This window comes from Canis lupus, chromosome 25, assembly GCF_048164855.1.
Source record: "Canis lupus baileyi chromosome 25, mCanLup2.hap1, whole genome shotgun sequence".
NCBI lineage: Eukaryota > Metazoa > Chordata > Mammalia > Carnivora > Canidae > Canis > Canis lupus.
In genome coordinates this window covers 11250985-11270895 of record NC_132862.1, presented here as the reverse complement: position 1 = coordinate 11270895, position 19911 = coordinate 11250985, and the positions used below count along the sequence as shown (strand labels likewise).

Here is a 19911-nt window from a genome sequence, read left to right as displayed (position 1 = left end):
AGATTGAGAACTCCTATGATTCGTAAGAAAAAGGCAGATAATCCTATGGAAAAATTCTCAAAGAGGACACCCAAATGGCCAATAAACATGGTACTGAACCTTGCTTGTTGGCCGTAGGGGGACCATATATCCTCGTTTGCTAGTAACAGTCTCAGTTTACACTGCTTTACTTGCTAAAGTTCTAAAAACACCCCTTTCACTTTTGGTTTAGATGATACATTCTGTGGTTGCCCTACTTACCAGGGAAATACAAATTAAAATCACAGTGAGAGACCACTACACATCAAAATTAAAAAGACTGGCAATGCCAATGGTTCGCAAGGATGTGGGCCAATACTAACTCTCATACCCTGAATAGTGGGAAAGAGCCCATGGGTAATTTGAACCGCTTCCACACTGGAGCCTATTTGGGGAGATTGAGAGAGGTGACTGTTTTTACCAAGCACGTGTTACCTCGTCTTAGGATTTTTAGGGCTGTCTCTCATGAGGTGGGCCTGGATCTGAGTCTCTGCTGAAAGTCATGGGAGTGTTGCCTGGGGAGACTGTGCTTTAAGGCTGGATTAGCTTACTTTGCAGTTTATGATATGTACCAATAAGCAATTTAGTTATGGTTTAACGGTAATTCAGCACGGAGTAAACTTTGTTCAAACATGATATGTGCCCAGTCATGTATTCAGAAATCAGCTAAGTGACAGAAATGTTGACCTATAGGGCAGATCAGAATGCATCTGGGGGCAATCTCTTTGCATTTTTCCAGTTTTCTGTGACACTACATTTCCTCAGAGCAGCAGAAAGGGGAACCTAATGAATGAGGTAAGTTGGTGAGATGCTCATCTTTGATGTTGGCTCTAACTTCCTGTTTTGTTTTGTTTTTTTTTTTTTAAAGATTTTATTTATTTATTCATGACAGCAAACAGAGAGAGAGAGAGAGAGGCAGAGACACAGGCAGAGGGAGAAGCAGGCTCCATGCAGGGACCCTGACATGGGACTCGATCCCGGGTCTCCAGGATCACACACCAGGCTGAAGGCGGTGCTAAACTGCTGGCACTGGGGCTGTCTTCATGGCTGCTTGGGTCCCCATACAGGAGAAAGAGGGGTCGAGAACTCAAACTCTCTTATTCTTTGATCTGACGCTGATCCCTTCCTTTTTTCAAAACATGAGAGGACCAACCAACTGCCTTGGCTTTCCAAAAATGCTCTAGAATCTACCTTCAAGCCCCCAGAAAGAGTAAATCCAACCAAATGATCTCGATGACTTTCTGATTCTTCATTCAAGAAGAAACATTGGTGGTGGTGTTTTGTTTTTTTTTTTCCTTCTATTCTAAATTAAATTGCAGCCCAGGTCAAGAAGTCATCTGGGATTCCCAGCTGCATTATGCTTTCTTCATTCTGTGGGTCCAACTTACACAATGACTGTGATTTCAATTTGCGTGTGTGGTGAAAATGGATTCTTGTCTGACTTCATCACACTTTCAGCAGACACGAACCAGGGCTCGGCATCTTCTGACCTGTTCCCTTTTGGATTACCTCTGCTTTGATGCTTGCCGATGTGCTCGCCAGCCAAGTGCTCCCCGGGAACCCCAGCCCTGGGAGCCTTGTGCCAAAATCACAAGGTGCTCTCCCCGTCACACAAGGCTTTTGTTTGGACGTTTCTTGAGCGAACCCGCCTGTCAAGTCTGATTCTGTGGGAGAACATATTTGTAAGACCAAGCAATGCTGTGGCCTACCAGGAGGCCTGTGACTCGCACAGTGAATTATTCACTCCCAGCTTTGCAGGACACGCCAGGTCACCCGTGCTCCCCGCAGGATCAAGGCATTATTCACCATCAGGCTTCTTCGGCCTGCTGTCTTCAGAGGTTCCCCCCTCTGTCCACCCCCCTTCATTGCCCCTTCAGGTTTTAACAAGACATCACATTCTTTTAAACTTCCCCTGGGCAGCAGAGGTCCCCCCCCCGCCACCCCCCTGCCTGGTTCCACACGCAGAAGGTACCATAATAGACAGAAAGCTGGAGCAGTTGTAAATTGCAGCAGTTAACGTCAACTTGATGGCCCGGTGATCAAATGAAGTTCATAACCACACAATGCAACCTGAGGGTGGAATGCTGTTTCAAACATTTCTAATGACAGGGTTATAAAATCATAAAAAAAAAAAAAGGAGACTTTTTCCCCCACCTCTGGCAATAAAAAGAATGACATGGGTGACCGAAACCGTTAATGAGGATGAGACTGGACACTGGTTTTGGAGGGAGCGCTGATGCTTTGGGACATCGGTGCGTGGTCAGAGCCTCAGCACTGGTCTCAGTCCCCCTACTGCCCTAACTCTGCATGTCCTGGTTTCCTAACCTTGACGGCAGGGATGACAGGGCAAGTCTGCTCATCTACGGAAGCGCTGGGGGACATCTCTGAGCTGCCTGCCTAGCTCCAGCGTACCTGCGGCACAGGCCATTCACAAAACAGAATGAGGGACAATGTCACCCAATTAAGGGCGAAACATTTAAAAAAATGACTACACTAGACGCCACGCAGCTGACGTCCAGCTGTCTATTCAGCTGCAGACAGCAGAAGGAAACATGATTAGATGCAGGAAAACATTACAGTAAAAAGAGCCAGAGGATAATATTTAACACATCCCATTGTTACTTTCACAGGGAAGGGAAGAACAGGCCCACTCACTTTGTAGCTTATTATAGTTCTCCCCTCCGACGGATGTCAGCGGTGTCAGTGTCCCAGAAGGGAACCTGTTCAGGACGATTTGGTTGCAGGGAAAGGAAGAAATTGCAATTTGGGGGCAAGAGAAATGAAGTGACTGGACAAAGGCCACTTAAGTAACAATTAGGGTCTCGTCCTTCTCCTGCTGGAGGAGCCTCTTTCTGCATGTCTTACACTTGATGCACACGCTGCTGGTTGTGTAAGTCACGAGTATCTCGGGCAGAAAAGTGAACTGACATGTTTTCAGGTGGGTCTGCTCCTATCGTTCGCGGTGTGCCTCACCCTTGCTGAAATTGTGGTTTGTGAAAGAACCGTTTCAGGTAGGCCTGGCGATATCCATGGAAACAAGTGAGCCCATAAAATATAGGCTCACTTTTTTTTTTTCGATTATAAAGTCCTTTTTATTAGTCAAAATCACAATCACCTTGATTAAAAGGATGGGACATGCCATCCTCAGCAGAAAATGATACAGTTTACTGGAGGGATCCCAGGGGTTTAGCACCTGTCTTTGGCCCAGGGTGCAATCCTGGAGTCCCGGGATCAAGTCCCACGTCTCTATGTCTATCATGAATAAATAAATAAAATATTTTTTTAAAAAAGAAAATGATACAGTTTATAGAAAACCTCCCTGCCGGCCACCCCCACCCCCCACTTAAAAACTAGAAAAAAATCTGCCCTCCTTTCCTGTGTGTCATGGTAGTCTGACTTCTCCAGTGGCATTGCAGCTCTGGAGTGGGCCAGCTCACCGCAGCACCCTCCACTTCACCTTGGGGAGGGGGGGGATGCTGGTGGCCAAGGAGGTTCAAACATTAGTTCCAGTAATACCAGTTTCCCAAACATGCACTTCCTTCCTTTCCCCCAAGGCCTGGGACAAAGGGGAAAGGTGGATAGATCTAAGCCCCGCCACGAGGAGCAATTTGAGGATGGAAAATAGTTCAAGGAGGGTAGGAGAATTCCGACACACCTCCTCCCTTCCCTGCCCCCTACTCAAAAAGAAAAAAAAAGAAAAAAGAAAAAGAAAGAAAGAAAAAGGGAGTTTGGGGTCTTTATCACACCAAAAATGGTTCCCCTCAGATCTGAGAATAAGCCCAAGATGCCCAGTCTGGGGAGGAGGTACTTGGGAAACTGAGAGCTCGTCTACCCTTGAGCCTCCATTAATTTCATCTCCACAGCAACAGGTAAGCTAGGTCCCTTTCCTAGAGCAGAAGTCTAGGGAAGACCAAGGAATAAAGGGTAGAATTGAGAAGGCTGCAAACCCAAGTGGCAAGAAAACGCTCAAGATATTCCAGCCTGACCCTGAGGACCAGGTTGTCTCCTGTGACTTCAACAGTGACACCCACTCTTCCACCTTCGACGCCGGGGCTAGATGACCCGATGACCACTTTGTCAAGCTCATTTCCTGGTATGACAATGAATTTGGCTACAACAACCGGGTGGTGGACCTCATGGTCCACATGGCCTCCAAGGAGTAAGAGCCTCCTGGACCACCAGCCCCAGCAAGAACAAGAGGAAGAGAGAGGCCCTCAGCTGCTGGGGAGTCCCTGCCCCAACTTAATCCTCCAACACACTGAGAATCTCCTGACCTCCAATTTACATCCTAGACCCCGAGGAAGAGGAGGGGCTTGGGGAACCCTACCTTGTCATGTACCATCATGTACCCCCCCCCAAAAAAAAAGATATTCCAGCCTGTTGTGGAGGAGGCTCCTGGTGCCTCAAAATGTATTGGCCCTGAGTGCTCTCACGTGGTGGCGCAGCCTGACTCAGTTTACTGCAGCAATGACTGTATTCTAAAACATGCTGCAGCTACTATGACATTTCTAAGTTCAGGTATAGAACAAAAAACAAAACCTAAAGAAAAGACCAAGACGAAGCCAGAGAAGCTCATTCTCCCAAAATGTAGCATTCAGGCAGGCATTAGAGTCTCTTCTGTGCACCAGAGACCAGCTCCAGACATGAAGATTCATGTAAGCCTGCAAAGATAACATGTATTAAAGTATGTAAAGAAAGAGTGACTTAGGTTTAAAGGGCTTGTTTACAGAACACAGAAAATTGCGTGCAACTGGGTAGTTGTGACAAGCCGCTTTGGTTTGCCCTCAACTACCTAAACAATTGAGGGCCTACGTGCACCATTTTTTTTTTTAAGATTTATTTATCTATTTATGATAGAGAGAGAGAGAGAGAGAGAGAGGCAGAGGGAGAAGCAGGCTCCGGGAGCCCGACGTGGGACTCGATCCTGGGACTCCAGGATCGTGCCCTGGGCCAAAGGCAGGCACTAAACCACTGAGCCACCCAGGGATCCCCACGTGCACCATTTTTGATGGAACCTAGGGTGGTTCCCTTGGATTGTGTGGACCTGGGTATGTAACCTGCTATATAGTTCAATTCCTGGAATTTAAAGGCATATGTGTCAGCTAAATATTACGGAGCAGGACATGGCTCCTGGAGGATGCACCAATTGACCTGCTAAGAACCAGCAGCAACATGCTCTCCGGTCATGTTCCAGAGGCTGAATTAAAATACCCACACTAGTGTCCTATTTAAATTTGTGTGATTAAAAAAACTCATATACATAGCTGATGAGACCCACGTTAGTTGCAAGTTAATGCTTGCTAGCTTCTTGCAGTCAACCCACCCGCACCACTCAGTAAACAAGAATTCAGGCACAGTGGGTGCTCTTGGCTGCTGCCAGGAAGGGAGGCAATGAGAGAAGCCAGCCTCAAGACAGCCTCAAGACGGATGCTTGGGTTCCAGCCTTGGTTCTGCTCTCTTCCTTCAACCCTTGGTCGCTTATGGAGGCCACACCACAGTTTTTCCTTAAGCGTAAAATGCCAGAAATCATGTGGACCTCATAGATCGGTGGTTGGGATCACCGATCACCATCAAGTCATCGGCATTGAGAAGATCGACATTCGTCAGCCGCTCACAGGGCAGATCATGGTGGGGGATTTGTCTTCGGCAAGGACCCAGTGACAACACAACCAGGGACATCCCTCCCCCTTGGGATGCCGTCTAGGTTCCAAGAAATAGGTCTTGAGGCAGCAGGAAAGCAGTTGTGTCTGACTTAAGGGCCGCTGGGCCCCCGCTTGGAAATAGGATATCTTTAATGAGGTTTTTAATGACAGGTCCCTTCCAATTTGGGGGAAGTCTGTATTGAGAGAAATTTGATGCCTCAGGCCTTGGGAAGCAGAATTAGCATATATCTTTTAATCTTAAAGAATGAGGAGTTTTAGTTTGTAACTACCCTGTGCATCTTGTCTAGGGCTCCTGATGCACTATGTTCAGGTAATCATGTGAAATGCGGAAATCAAATCTGTTCTGGCTGATTCAAAACGTCCTGGCTGAAAGGCAGAGGAGATGTCAGTAGAGATTTCAGGCTCATGGAAAAGCGCTTAGGTGCAGCTTCATCTGCTTCTTTCATTCTAACCGGAGAGGTCCTTTGTGGGTCATAAGACAAGAAACAAGGGGTTTAGAGGGCCTCTCAAGAACGAGGGGGCCAAAAACTGGATCTGAAGAGCAAAACACTTAAACAAGCTCTGCCTGAGGAGTGAAGGTTAAATGACCCCAGGGATGAACCAGCTAGTTCTGAAGCAACTTCCTTGGTCTGGAGCCAGAGGGCCAGATGCCCAGTGCCTGTGAATACACAGGATTTAAGGCAGACTGCTGCCCTTGAGAACCTTCTGTGCTTTTTAGCTCAGCCTTGGAGGAGTTTTATTCCATAAATTGTATATTTTGAGAGGCAAACCTGTGACCTGCTGGGTCCTGGACACAGAACCCATGCTATGGAAAACAGGACTTGACCCAGTAATAAAATGCTTTGAGATTAGTCCCATCAAAAAGATAAAAATCTTAAATCACAAGCATCATAAGAGTTTTAATTTTATTTAATCATAGACACGTTTCCTGCTATAACTTTTTAAAGATGTTCTACATTTGAAAAGAATTAGGACAATCCTGTATCTTTGATCAACTCAACATCTCTTTAGGGGAAAAGATTTAACACTCTAGTTTTTAAACAGAAATATAAATATGCATCAGCTAACAGTTTTCCAAATTAGGCAGCATAAACTTTATAATTTCATGACATCCAAATGAATAGGAGGCCTGTTTTATGCTTAGAAGTGATTGTCTTTGAACTAAACACACTTGAGCGAGGGGTTTCTGTGTGTCATTATTTTTGACACAACTTGTCATTAGTTTTAACTTTGACCGGGTTGTAATGAAAAATTTGGTTGTGCAAGTTTGCCTATTGTTTATCTATACTCAGACTTAATTATTGCTTCCCAGGTCAATCATCACCATTTTAAGTGGAAAGAAATGGCCTTAACCCATGAGATGATTCCCACAGAGTTTATTGTATGTAGTTAGACTATGAGGTCAGATGCATAGAAAGAATGGGCAGGATACTCTGGAGGTAGAGTTTGGGGGGCGGGGGACACGATCTAGTTACTTAGAGGGAACTGGAAGTACAAGTCTCATCCTCTCACAGAAACACTTCAGGGAGATGGACTAGTCAAAGACTAGATAGGGGCAGAACAGTGGTCATCATATGGTGTCTCAGAAAAGGCCTTTCTCTGTGTTTCTGTCATAAGGGATTTTGAAATTTCTGCTATTCAGAATTCCTTAGAGTGGGAGGCACAATTGACATTATGGCAGGGTAATTTTTTGTTGTATGGAATTTCCAGGGTATAGTGAAATGCTTAGCATCTCTGACTCTCTCCCTTCAGTTATTTAGGCTATAACGATGTCTCCAAAATGTTCAAGAATTACTTAACACATTAACCAGGTTAGTAGAAAACCATGCATGATCCAGACATAAAGGCTACAGGGATTTTCTTTGGGAAAGAGAAGAGAGAGAAACTTAAGAACGTGGGGGTAGATCGTGCCAAGCAGTATAGGTGCTAAAAAAGAGCACCAGCAACTAATTTTGCTTGCTAGACATGGTGAGTTGCCCTGTTAGTTAGGGCGGGGAGGAGGAAATAACATTTACTGAGTGCTTGTTATGTGCCAGTATTTTGTAAAAATTATTTAAATTAATTATCATTATTCAGTGAATTGGATGTAATTCTATTTTTCCAGAAATAATTAAAATAATAAAAATAGAAATAATTATTCTATCTTTAAAGAACTTGAATCAGAGAGAGCTGATGGTGACAAAGTTGAAAAGGGAACCTCAGACCACTCTAACCAGTCTCTTTTTAAAGAGTTGGAGACTCTCTTGCATTCCAAAGTCAATGTCTATCTTGTCATCCTGGGTGTCCAAGGTTGCACGAGCAGATAAGAAAACTAATGGTTCTGTTACTATAACTTGGACAAGTGACCTCCATCATGAATCTGGTAGATCATTGGCCACACAGGTGTATATTGCATACCTTTCCCTCCAGGGCCATCAAAAGGTATATTTGCTTAGCATTTGCAGTGACAATTATTGCATAATTCCCGACATTAGGTTATACTTGATACCAAGGTGACCATAATTTCCTTATCTGTGGCTAACAAAACTGAGTTTGCTGAGTGACTGCTGATATTAATAATACTGCTTATAGGCTGGAGCTTGGGCCTGGAGAATGTGTAGCAGAGACTGGTGAGGTGTTTGCCAAGCCTGTTTTCTTTCCCACCAGGACACACAGCATTCCTTGCCTCCCTTGTAGGTAGGTGTGACCATGAACTGAATTTTGGCCAATGTGACTGGAAGTATTTACATCACTTCCAGGCCTGACCCATAAAATCTTCCCTTGGGACCTTCTACTCTCCTTCCTCCCTATCTGCTGTCTGAATGTCGTTATTAAGATGACCTTGGAACCCATGCGTTGAGCATGATAGAGTCTTTATCATCCTGAGTTCCTTTGAAGAAAACTCCCACTGTTGACTGGATTTTACACATCGGTGTACCACCTCTGGCTTATACTGGCTGGTAAGAGCCGAGGTTAAGTCCTAAGGAATTTTGTAAGCTAATTGACATCAAGTTGATAGCGTGAAGTTCTTATAACTGCAGAATTTACAATACAGAAACTGGCAAATGCTACAAACCAGGACTTTTATTTTAGAGAATCATTTTTCTAGCATACCACTGTTAAGCTCTTTTTGCATATTTGTTTTATCATAATATATATACTGCTACTCAAAGTGATGTTTTGCCCTAACAAAGCCTAAAAGATGTGAGATTGGCTTAGCAGTTGGGGGCAAGTTCGCATGAGTTGGGCATCAAGGAAAAGGATTATCAGAGACTGGAAAGGTGGTGACTCATCATGTGCAAAATACTTGGTAAAAGAATTATCTGTGATAACTTGGAAAGCAGACCAAGTGCCCATGCAGCATCTATCCCCCAAGGAAGTGGCTGAAATACAAAATGGTAGGTAGTGCATATTGTTTATTGCTGGCTGTGATAAAAAAGTATTAGAAAATTAGAGATAAACTTGGGACTTGTTTATAAATATAAATACAAATAGAGTTAAAAATTTGGAGACTCATAGAATTGGGAAAAGTTTACTATTTTAGACTCCAAGTAGCAGGAAATAAGATGGGAATGCTTTTGCATGCCAAAGGCTCTGTTCAAAAGTGAATCTGGATTCAGGTTAGTTTATTTATTTTTACTTAAAAGTAATTTTTTTTTTAATCATCAGAAACATTTTTGAGATATGAAGTGTTTGAATGCAAGAGTTACCTTTTGAATCAATTGGAGAGCGAAATTTGCCATCTTGGTTAGCTCTAACCATAGCATTATTGTTCCAGTTACCTTTTATTATGTAATAAAGCACCTGAAACCCAATGGCTTAAAACAACAACAGTGTTTTATTTTGCTCATGAATCTATAATTTGGGTAGAGCTTGTCTCTGCTCTTTGCAGTGTCAGCTAGGGCAGCTAGACTGAAGGCAGAAGGATCTGTTTCCAAGATGACTCACATGGCTGGCAAGTAGGCACTTGTTGGCTGGAAGCTTTGCTGGGATAGGAGGTGGGGTGGGGGGCTTTTCTCTCCTCCATGTGGCCTTCCGCATATGGTTTGGGCTTCCTCACAGAATGGCGGCTACATTTTAAGAGCAAATGTTAGAGGAGAGAACAAGGTGGAAGTTGTATTTCCTCTTATAAACTAACATGGAGATACATAACATTACTTCACCTGTACTCTGCTATTCAAAGTGTTCACAAAGTCACCTTCATTGGTGGGGAGAACATAGATTCTACTTTTTGGTAGGAGGTGGCAAAGTTCTAGAAGAACGTGTGGGGTAAGAAACATTGTTGCGGCTGTTTGCTACACTTATACTGGGGATTGAGAGAATTACAGCCAAATTCATTTAAGAATCCATCTTTGTTACATGATCCAGAGGGATTTGATAGCTCAAAGTTAGTGCTGAATTTCCTTCTCATTTAAGATAGCCTAAAAGTTATCCAGTAACAACCAGAGCACAATCTATAGGAGAAGTTCAGAAGGGGTGCTGAGTGATGGAGGGGAAAAAAAAGTGTTCTTATTGGTTAAAACACATGTGAGCATTCATGGGCATTCATTTCTTTAGCAAACATTTGTTGAAAGCCTTCTGTGTAAGCAGTATTCAAGTCACTGAGAAGATAAAAATGAATGATTTATTTCTGCTCCCAAGGAAACTGAAGGTGGTGGATGAGGAAAGACTGTAGGTGAATAAAGAGACAATTATATGTTTACAAGCTATTACTATAGACCCAGTGATAGAGGTGGGAAGAGAGCTTACGAAGTACTGAGAATGACAAAATGTCTCATGCAGAATTCTTGGGATCATTGTGAAAGGTGGAGGAAGGTGACCTGAATTTTCATTTACGAAAGATCAAGAGTCAAGTTTCTGGCAGAGGCAGAGCCATGGATCCAACTTTCCTGACTCAGCCTCAGTACTCTTTCCATGACACCATACAACTTTCTGTGTTGAATTGTGTTGTACAGATTGAGTGTGCTGGGCACTCAACTGTTACAATTTCTTGTTCCATTGTGTTCTTCTCTAAACCCCAAGGAGAGGCAGGTCAAGATATTGAATAGCCATGTTAACAGTGGGCAGGGTGAGCGTGAAACACAGATCATCCTCAGATTAAGCAGAAATCTCATTGGATTTGGAGAGTTTCAGTGTCTAGTTGACTAAACTGTCACAGAGATGCTAACAAGATACCATAGAGATTTATGTCGATCTTGTTGCTTTCCTTTCCCTTAATAATATCTTGAGAGAAACAGTAATAATCATCATAATGGCTAAAAGGTGGACAGGAAAAAATAAAGGACATGGATGAATTGCCAGTTCAGAAGTTAGGCATTATTAACTAAACAATGACACGGATTTTTCATAAGAGCTCAACTATTCATGATCTTGAAAACAGTTGACCCTGAATACTTAACACAGATTTTTTTTTCCTCCTCCATCTCTTATAAGTTTTATGTATTTGCTCCAGGGTCGTTAGTCTGACCAAGATAGAGCGCAGTGATTATTTAACTACGCTTTGGCCAAAAAAAAAAAAAAAAAAAAAAAAAAAAACCTAGGGTATTTCTGCTTGCCTTAAAGATATCTAAAAATTCTTAAAACGGAAAACTTTTAAATTAAACTTATTTTAATTTAAAAAGTGGCATGCCACTCATGAAGTGAACTTATGAGACATAAAGTGAGTTTAAGGGAAAAAGAGAGATACTGCTAAATGCTAAATGGGCTTGGAAACACGGAAAATATTTGCAATCCTCAGTAGAGGGGGGTGGGAGATGAAAAGCACTCAGAAATTATGGACTCATTGTGACATTTCTTGCATCTGGAAACTTTACTTTGCTTAAATTTCGGCTTTCCCAAACATCGCCTTCAAGCAGTCTCCTGATGAACTGTGCTCTGATCTTATACCACCTCACCACCGTACTCAAAGCCAGGGGGACTTATTTTCACTTGATGTGCTTTCCCAAGCCTGTGACAGCTCATAGAGATCAGAGTACCAGCCTCTCTTAAGAATCTGCCTGCTATAAATAATGTCTTTGTAAAAAGCTGGCAGTTGTTGGCCAAGTATGAAAAAAATGCTAATTTTAATAGAAAACTCTATTTTCAAATACATTTCACAGTTTATGCTGAGTGAGAAATGCTTAATTCTCACCATGGGAACTTCCAGATTGCTTATGCCGAGTGGTGCAGATGTAGCTGTCTCAAGAAACTTTGAAGCCAAAATTCAGCTTTTACCTCAAATGTCTTACTTTTATAAGGTATACGAGAGGCAGCGACCTGCCTTAGCATCGTGAAGAAGTTTTCCATTTCTGCTGAATCCACATGGTGAGTGGCATGGCATATATAACATCATGCCTGTTTGATTGCAAAAGTCTGCACCACAGTTTGTACATGAAAAGGTTTAGGCCTATCTGGCAGCTATTAGCTCACAAGGGTTACTGGATTATGAGTCAGATGCACAAAGTATTTCATCATCTGGTGGATTTGAATTCTATTCTACATACTATATAGATATGCTTGTGATATGATGATACTCCAGAAAAAATCCTGAAACACTCAACAGAGTAATTAATTGATGGATTTAGTGACTCCTTGTTGCTTTTAGGACAAAGCCTAACCTTTCCAGTGCTGGATACCAAGCTCTGCAGGGTATCTCCAGACTCATTTGACCTCATTCTTCACCTCTATCTGTGAACCAGCCATCCTGGACCTAACTTCTTGAGTATTATTAGACTCTGCCCCAGAATCTTGGCACTCGTTATTTTCTCTGCCTGGACACTTCTCACCCTCTTGGTCCGCTAGTTTGTTATTATCCTTTAGAGTTCAGCTCAACTTCTACTTTTTCCCAGAGCGGTCTTTTATACACCATTGTACATCTGATTCACACTCTATACCTTTCCTCCATAGTGCTTCTCACAGTGTGTAATGGTTCACTTACTTGTGTGACAATTTGGTGTCTTGCTCCGTGAGACTCCATGGAGGACTCCATGAGAATGGAGAACACGTTTCTTTTTGCTTATCATTATATTCTCAGTGTGTAGGAGAGAACCTGGATTATGGAAAGTGCTCCACAAATATTTGTTGAATAGAAATATTGTACAAAGCACCTAGCAGAGCATGGGATAGACAGTAGGTTCTTTTTTTTTAAATTTTTTTTTAAATTTTTTATTTATTTATGATAGTCACAGAGAGAGAGAGAGAGAGGCAGAGACACAGGCAGAGGGAGAAGCAGGCTCCATGCACTGGGAGCCCGACGTGGGATTCGATCCCGGGTCTCCAGGATCGCGCCCTGGGCCAAAGGCAGGTGCCAAACCGCTGCGCCACCCAGGGATCCCAGTAGGTTCTAAGTAAAGAGCAGCTATTAGATTATTATTTTTTTAAATACCAAAAAGTCTAAAAATATAGCTCTTTTTAATATTGTTCTCTTATACTTTATGATTACTTTGATTTTACTTCACACTTCTAATGACTTCCTGCATGAATCTGGAAGGCCCCTTCCTTGTACCTCAATTTTCTCAAGAGTTTGATAGCAGTAGCTGCATCAATCAATCCTCAGAAGCATGGGTGTCAAATCGATGGTGAGATAGGGATATATTTTGGAAGAAATAATTCTTGTATTGAGAAAATCTATGGACACTGATGTTGGGCCCTTGACTCTTCCTCCTATTTTGTGTCTGGAAAAAAGTCCCCATCCTCTCTCTCTTTATTCTAGTCTCAATGTCTTTGAGAGGGAGGTGGTAGGGCAGTAATGTCTGTTTTACTTTCTCTGTGCCAAGCCATTTTACATATAGTATTTTGTTTCTAATACTCACACTAACCATATGAGATAGGTATTTGATCTCCATTTAATAGACAAGGAAATCGAGGCCCAGAGAAGTTAAGACATTTTCTGGAGGTAACCTAGACAGTAAATGATGGGATTTAGGTAAAGGTTTCTCTTATCACAGGTCTTGTGATATTCCCTGATATTCAGATAGCTTTTCAAGTGTCTCTGATACCTAGAAGACTTATTTGTCCATTCTCACTCAAATAAGGTATTTCTGTTGGGTAGAAGCTGGGGCACAGATCTTTCAGGTGACTGGAGTTAGGGGGTAGTTCCTCTCTCAGGCACATTTTCCTGCTTTAGTTTACAAAGGGCCTAAAGACCTACTGGGAAGAAATGTGCACTCAGCCAGACTGATGAAAATATGTCTGTTGGATGAGAGCAATATATATGGAGTTTGGGTTTGGGACATCTAGAGCCCCCAGAAGGCCCCTGAAGAGGCTCATCAAAGTGGGAGAAAGAGGCTGGCTCACAGAGTCAGATTTAGCATTGGCCTGGAGGTCAGAGGGGAGAAATATGGCTGTTGACTATCATTCCAACCTACGTACTCTGGGAGAAAGAGTCAACCTATGGAGAAGACCACCATCAAGCCACATGGCTATGAACCCCAAATGAAGGTGCTACGTAAAAAATAGTCTCCTCTTACTGAGCCTTCATATTGTATGCTAATTTCATTGCCACAGAATTTCCAGGGAGCAATGTCATAGAAGCAGAATCTCTGACCCAGAGTTGACTTCAGTTAGATTTTGGGGGACTAAAATTGCCTTGTCCTGGGTCACCTGATCATGAATAGGGAACAATGGCCAGATATATTTGTCCTGAAGATTCCTTCACATATTTGTGGCTGAAAGAAGACTTTCTAAAAGTTTACATACCTTTTAAAGTCAAAGACAAATTAGTTATTAATCCCGAGCAGGGGATCTATCTCCAGTCACCATTTAGTGAAGCCTGAGACACTTGGGGTATATCTGGGATAACAAGATTAATGAACCAGATTCACCCCACAGGCAGGTTCTATTAGGCATAGGCGCCTAAGGCTGGAAGAGGGGATGCATTAATATTTAGTTTGTGTGTAAAATTTTTACTTTCTCTTAATTAAGAATCTCAACTTGGAACAGGATTGTCAAGATTCCAAGAGCAATTTGTGAATATAACTAGAGAAAGATTAGCTCAGGTTTCCATGATGCAATAGATAGAGGACTGACTAGAGTCAGGAGACATAAGTTCAAGATAAATGAATCTATTTAGTATAAATGGTCATCCAAATTTAGCATTCTTTTAGATGCTGGGGATACAATGGGGCCTTCATGAATCTTATAAACTAGCAGGGAAGATAGACATTAAAATTGATTATATAATCTTGTATAATTAAAGAATTCCATGAATAAATAGCAAAATTACTGTAGTGGTAAGTAGTATGGGGAAGTCAGTGGTGCAAGAGGAGCATTGAGTAGGGGAATCTAGATTAGTTAGGGAGGTCAGTCAAGGCTTCCTGCCTGAGAATAAGCCTCTGTGTGAGGATTTGGGTTGAGGGGTAGGAAGACAGCTGGCAGAGTAGTTTTATGAAGTGGGACCAGCAGGGCCAAAAGGTCCTCCACAAGAGGTGCACAGCACTTCCTAGTTCTACCTTTATCAGTAAAACCAGGGGATTGAACTAGAGGATCCCTTGATTTCTTTATTCTTTATTTTTTATTTCAGTTTTACTTAATTCCAATTAGCTAACATATAGTGTTATATTAGTCTTAGGTGTACAATATAGTCATTCAACAGTTCTATACATTACCCATCACAACAAATACACTCCTTAATCCCCGTGGCCTGTTTCACCTATCCCCCAGCTCCATCCCCTCTGGCAATCATCACTTAATTCTCTATAACTGGGTGATGGGCACTGAGGAGGGTGCTTGATGGGATGAGCACTGGGTGTTATACTGTATGTGGGCAAATCGAACTTCAATAAAAAATTATTTATAGTCTAGAGTCTGTTTCTTGCTTTGTTTCCCTCATTTATTTTCTCTTTGCTTGTTTCTTAAATTCCACATGAGTGAAATCATATGTATTTGTCTTTGACCAACTTCTTTTAGTATTATACTCTCTAGCTCCATCCATGTTGTTGCAAATGGCAAGATTTCTTTCTTTTTTATGGCTGAATGATATTCCATTGTGTATATATACCACATCTTCTTTATCCATTCATCAGTTGATAGACACCTGTGCTGCTTCCATATCTTGGTTATTGCAAATAATGCTGCTCTAAGTGTAGGGGTGCATGTGTCTCTTCAAGTTAATGTTCCTGTATTCTTTGGGTAAATACTCAGTACTAAGATACTTGGATCATCCAGTATTTCTATTTTTAACTTCCTGAGGAACCTCCAGAGTGTCTGCACCAGTTTGCATTCCCACCAGCAGTGCATAGGCGTTCCTTTTTCTCCACATCCTCACCATCACCTACTGTTTCTTGTGTTGTTGGTTTTAGCCATTCTGACAGGTGTGAGCTGATACCTCATCATAGTTTTGATCTGCATTTCCCTGATGATAGTGAGGTTGAGCATCTTTTCATGTATCTGTGGGCCACCCGGATGTCTTTGGAGAAATGTCTGTTCATGTCTTCCGCCCATTTTAGAATTAGGATATTCATTTTTGGGGCGTTAAGTTCGATTAGTTCTTTATAGATTTTGGATACTAGATCTTTACTGGATATGTCATTTGCAAATATCTTCTCTCATTCTGTAGGTTGCCTTTTTATTTTGTTGACTGTTTCCTTTGCTGTGCAGAAGCTTCTTATTTTGATGTAGTCCCAACAATGATTTCTTTTTAAATCTAACAGTCCATGAGTTGTAATTTTAAGATATGCTTTCTGATCATGTGTGAGAACATGAGCTTGAATTTTCTCTCCACCACATCCAAGCTTTAGGAACCCTTCTCAGCTATAAAATAGGGATAAAAATATCTGTTTTACCAACCTTCCAAAGTTACTATGTGGATCAGCCAAAATAGTATGGCCTGTATATCACTCTGAATGGAAGACACGTTTCTTATGTTTATGTCCAATTTCATCTTGATCCATCAGAAAGCAGAAGTTTCAGGTCACTGGCACTAGGCTAGGACCTCACAAGGCAGCCAGAGTGGCATAATCTAACACACTGTTCTTTGGGGAAATGTTTCAGAATTTTCATAGTGGGCAGCTGGTGTCACTCAGGGAACTAAGTATAGAGAGTTGTCATCATCTACGAATATAATCAAGGGACCTTTAATGTTGAAGTTGTACAACAGTTTGCATCTGGACTTTTTTCCAATACATATTTTTAAATGAATCAATTTTAAAATTAAGGCTTATTAAAATATTTTACTCATGTAAATTAACAACAAAAACAAAAAACTATTCAAAGACCTCACCACAGAAAAACGACTGGGCAAGGTAAACTACTTGAGTGGATGACAGGTCAGGAACCTCGACACCCACCCTCTGGTTGTGGTTCTGTCAGAAATGAGGAGGTTGGCAGAAATAGTACCCAAGGTCTTTGGGAAACCCGGTTTTTGTTTGCTTGTTTGTTTAAAGTCTTTTATTTATATCACAGATTTTTTTGCCTATCTCTGTCTCCAGTATGCTTCAGCTTTCACCAGTATATAAGCACAGTTGCGATTGTATCAATGAAGCATTAATCTCAAATCTTACCAGTATTGAGACTCCACCAGTTCACAAAGACAGTCCAGTCTTTTCCTGGAAGCCTTCTCTCTCTAAATAGACCCACCATGCCCAGAAATCAATCCTCAGCACCTGTATTTTGGCAGTGAGAGCAAAAACCCCAGGTTGCCCCTCAAGACCCAAACCCACAACTTCTGCATTGATCCTGCTGGCACAGGAAGGGCACTATTGGTGAACACAGAACAGGATTGGTAAGGTGGGTTCCTGTCTCTGGATATGTTTCCAACACTGGAAAAAAAGTCCAGCTCCACGTCCCTCAGTCAGATCTCAATAATTGTGGGACAAGTGATAGCACACAAGAGATGCAGAGTGGAGCTAAAAGGCTGGGAGCTGTGAAAGCCTACATAGAAGAATTGGGATTTACTTTTTGAAGGATGGACAGGGTTTTGTTGATCAAAAATGAAAATAAAGGGGCACCTGGGTAGTATAGTGGGTTAAGTTTCTGCCTTTGGCCTGGGTTGTAGGACCCTGGGATAGAGCCCCGCATCAGGTTCTCTGCTCAGTGGGGAGTCTGCTTCTCTCTCTCCCTCTGCACTCCCCTGTTCTCTCTCCCTACCTCAAATAAATGAATGAATGAATGAATGAATGAATGAATAAATAAAATCTTAAAATTAAAATAAAATGCATTTAGGGTAGAGGGAGCATCCTGGAAACAGGAGTAAAAATAGGAAAATTTGTGGCAATAGAGGTAAACCAAATTGGCTGAAAGATTAGAGGTTAAGAAAGCAGAATCAGGGCAGCCCGGGTGGCTCAGCAGTTTAGTGCCACCTTCAGCCTGGGCCTGATCCTGGAGACCCGGGATCGAGTCCCATGTCAGGCTCCCTACATGGAGTCTGCTTCTCCCTCTGTCTGTATCTCTGCTGCGCACGCTCTTTCTCTGTCTCTCATTAATAAATAAATAAAATCTTTAAAAGAAAAAAAAAGAAAGCAGAATCAGACCTATAAATGCTAGAAGGGAGAGAATGGGGGTAGGGTATGTGCAAAATAAGTGAAGGGGAGTGGGAGATACAGGCTTTCATGTATGGAATAAGTCACAGGGGTAAAAGGTACAACATAGGGGATATAGTTAATAGTATTGTAATGGTGTTGTATGGTGACAGATGGCAGCTACATTTGCTGTGAACACAGCATAACCTAGAGAGAAGTCTAATCACTGGAATGAATGTGACACGATGTGTCAACTATATGCATGTGTATATATGTATGTTGTGGTGTGTGTGTGTGTGTGTGTGTGTGTGTGTGTGTATTTGGGGGGTTGGAGTGCTGATGCAATGGCAAAACCTGGCAAATGTGAAATGATGGAGAGAGGTCTGAAAGGTAAACACGAATTTGGGCTTCATTTTATCTACCTACATTGCCCCGACAGCATTTGAACAGAGGAGTGATGCCGTAAGGTAACTCTAGCTGGGAATGGACCAACATGGAGAGGATTCGAGAGCAGTGCTCTCCTACAGAAACATAACTGTGAGCTGCAAAGGGGAGCCATATGTAAATTAAATTTCCTTGTAGCTACATGCATTAGTTTTCTATTGTAACTGTAACAAATTACCATAAACTTGGTGGCCTAAAGCAACACGCATTTATTCTCCCACGGGTCTGGAAGTCAGAAGTCTAACATCATGGTATTAGCTGGGCTGTCTTCCTTCTGGAGTCTTCTGGTGAGAATCTGTTTCCTTGACACCTCCGGCTTTTAGAGACAGCCTACATTCTTTGGGCCATGGCTTCTGCTTCCTCCTTCCCAGCTAGTGGTGTAATATCTCCTGCAGTCAAATCTCCCCATCTCCCTTTTATAGGGACCCTTGTGATTACACTGGGTTTATTTGGATAATCTTCCCATTTCAGGGTCCTTAACTTAATCACATATCCAAAGTTCCTTTTGTCCAGAACTCACAGGTTCTGAAGATTCAGAAGTTGATATCTTTGGAAGGCCCCTATTCAGCTACATTAAAAAAATATAGGATGAAACGTGGAATAATTAAGTATTTTCACATAATATATAAAAACAATCATAGTTTTAACACACTATCACTATGCAAGTTATTAATAAGTTTTTAAAATATTTTATTTATTTATTTGACACAGAGGGAGAGAGAGAGAGAGAGCACAAGTGCAAGCAAGCAGAGTGGCAGGCAGTGGGAGCGGGAGAAGACTTCCTACTGAGCAGGGAGCCTGACCTGGGGCTTGATCCTAGCACCCTGGGATCATGATCTGAGCCAAAGGCAGATGCTTAACTGACTGAGCCACCCGGGCACCCCAATGCGATATTTTCCATATATAATTTTCCTACTGAGACTTCAAAAGGAGCACGCCTTTGTACTTAGAGCCCATTTCATTTCAGACTAGGCACATTTTGGGTATCTCATAGCTACACGTCGCTCATGGCTGCAGTATTAGGCAGCATGATCTACAGCCAGGGTAACCTGTTAGAAACTCATTAAAGAAATCTAGGCAGGCTATAAAAATGAAGAGAAGAGAACAAAAATGACAAGCCTTGAAACCAGCATTAGGTAAATGTTGGGATGTGTGTGCTAGGAATGGTGTGGAGAACTGAGTGACAGACATAATGGCTATTGGCTATTAGCTCTGACATGAGGACTTTCTTAATTTTATTTCTTTAAAAGGGGAAGCATGTGAGCCTATTTTAAACAAATGAATGAACTGTCCACTAGGAAGTTAGGAATGTGGGTCTGGAAGTCAGGAGAGGGTTCAGGCTGGAGGCTTAGCCTTAGGATTGCTTTATGAGC

The 19911-nt window shown here is 42.2% G+C and overlaps 1 pseudogene; it reads left to right on the top strand.

The window, feature by feature from the left end:
• Positions 1–323: 323 nt before the first annotated feature.
• LOC140617035 (dnaJ homolog subfamily B member 6-like) overlaps positions 324–19911 on the top strand; it is a 40616-nt pseudogene continuing 21028 nt past the window's right edge.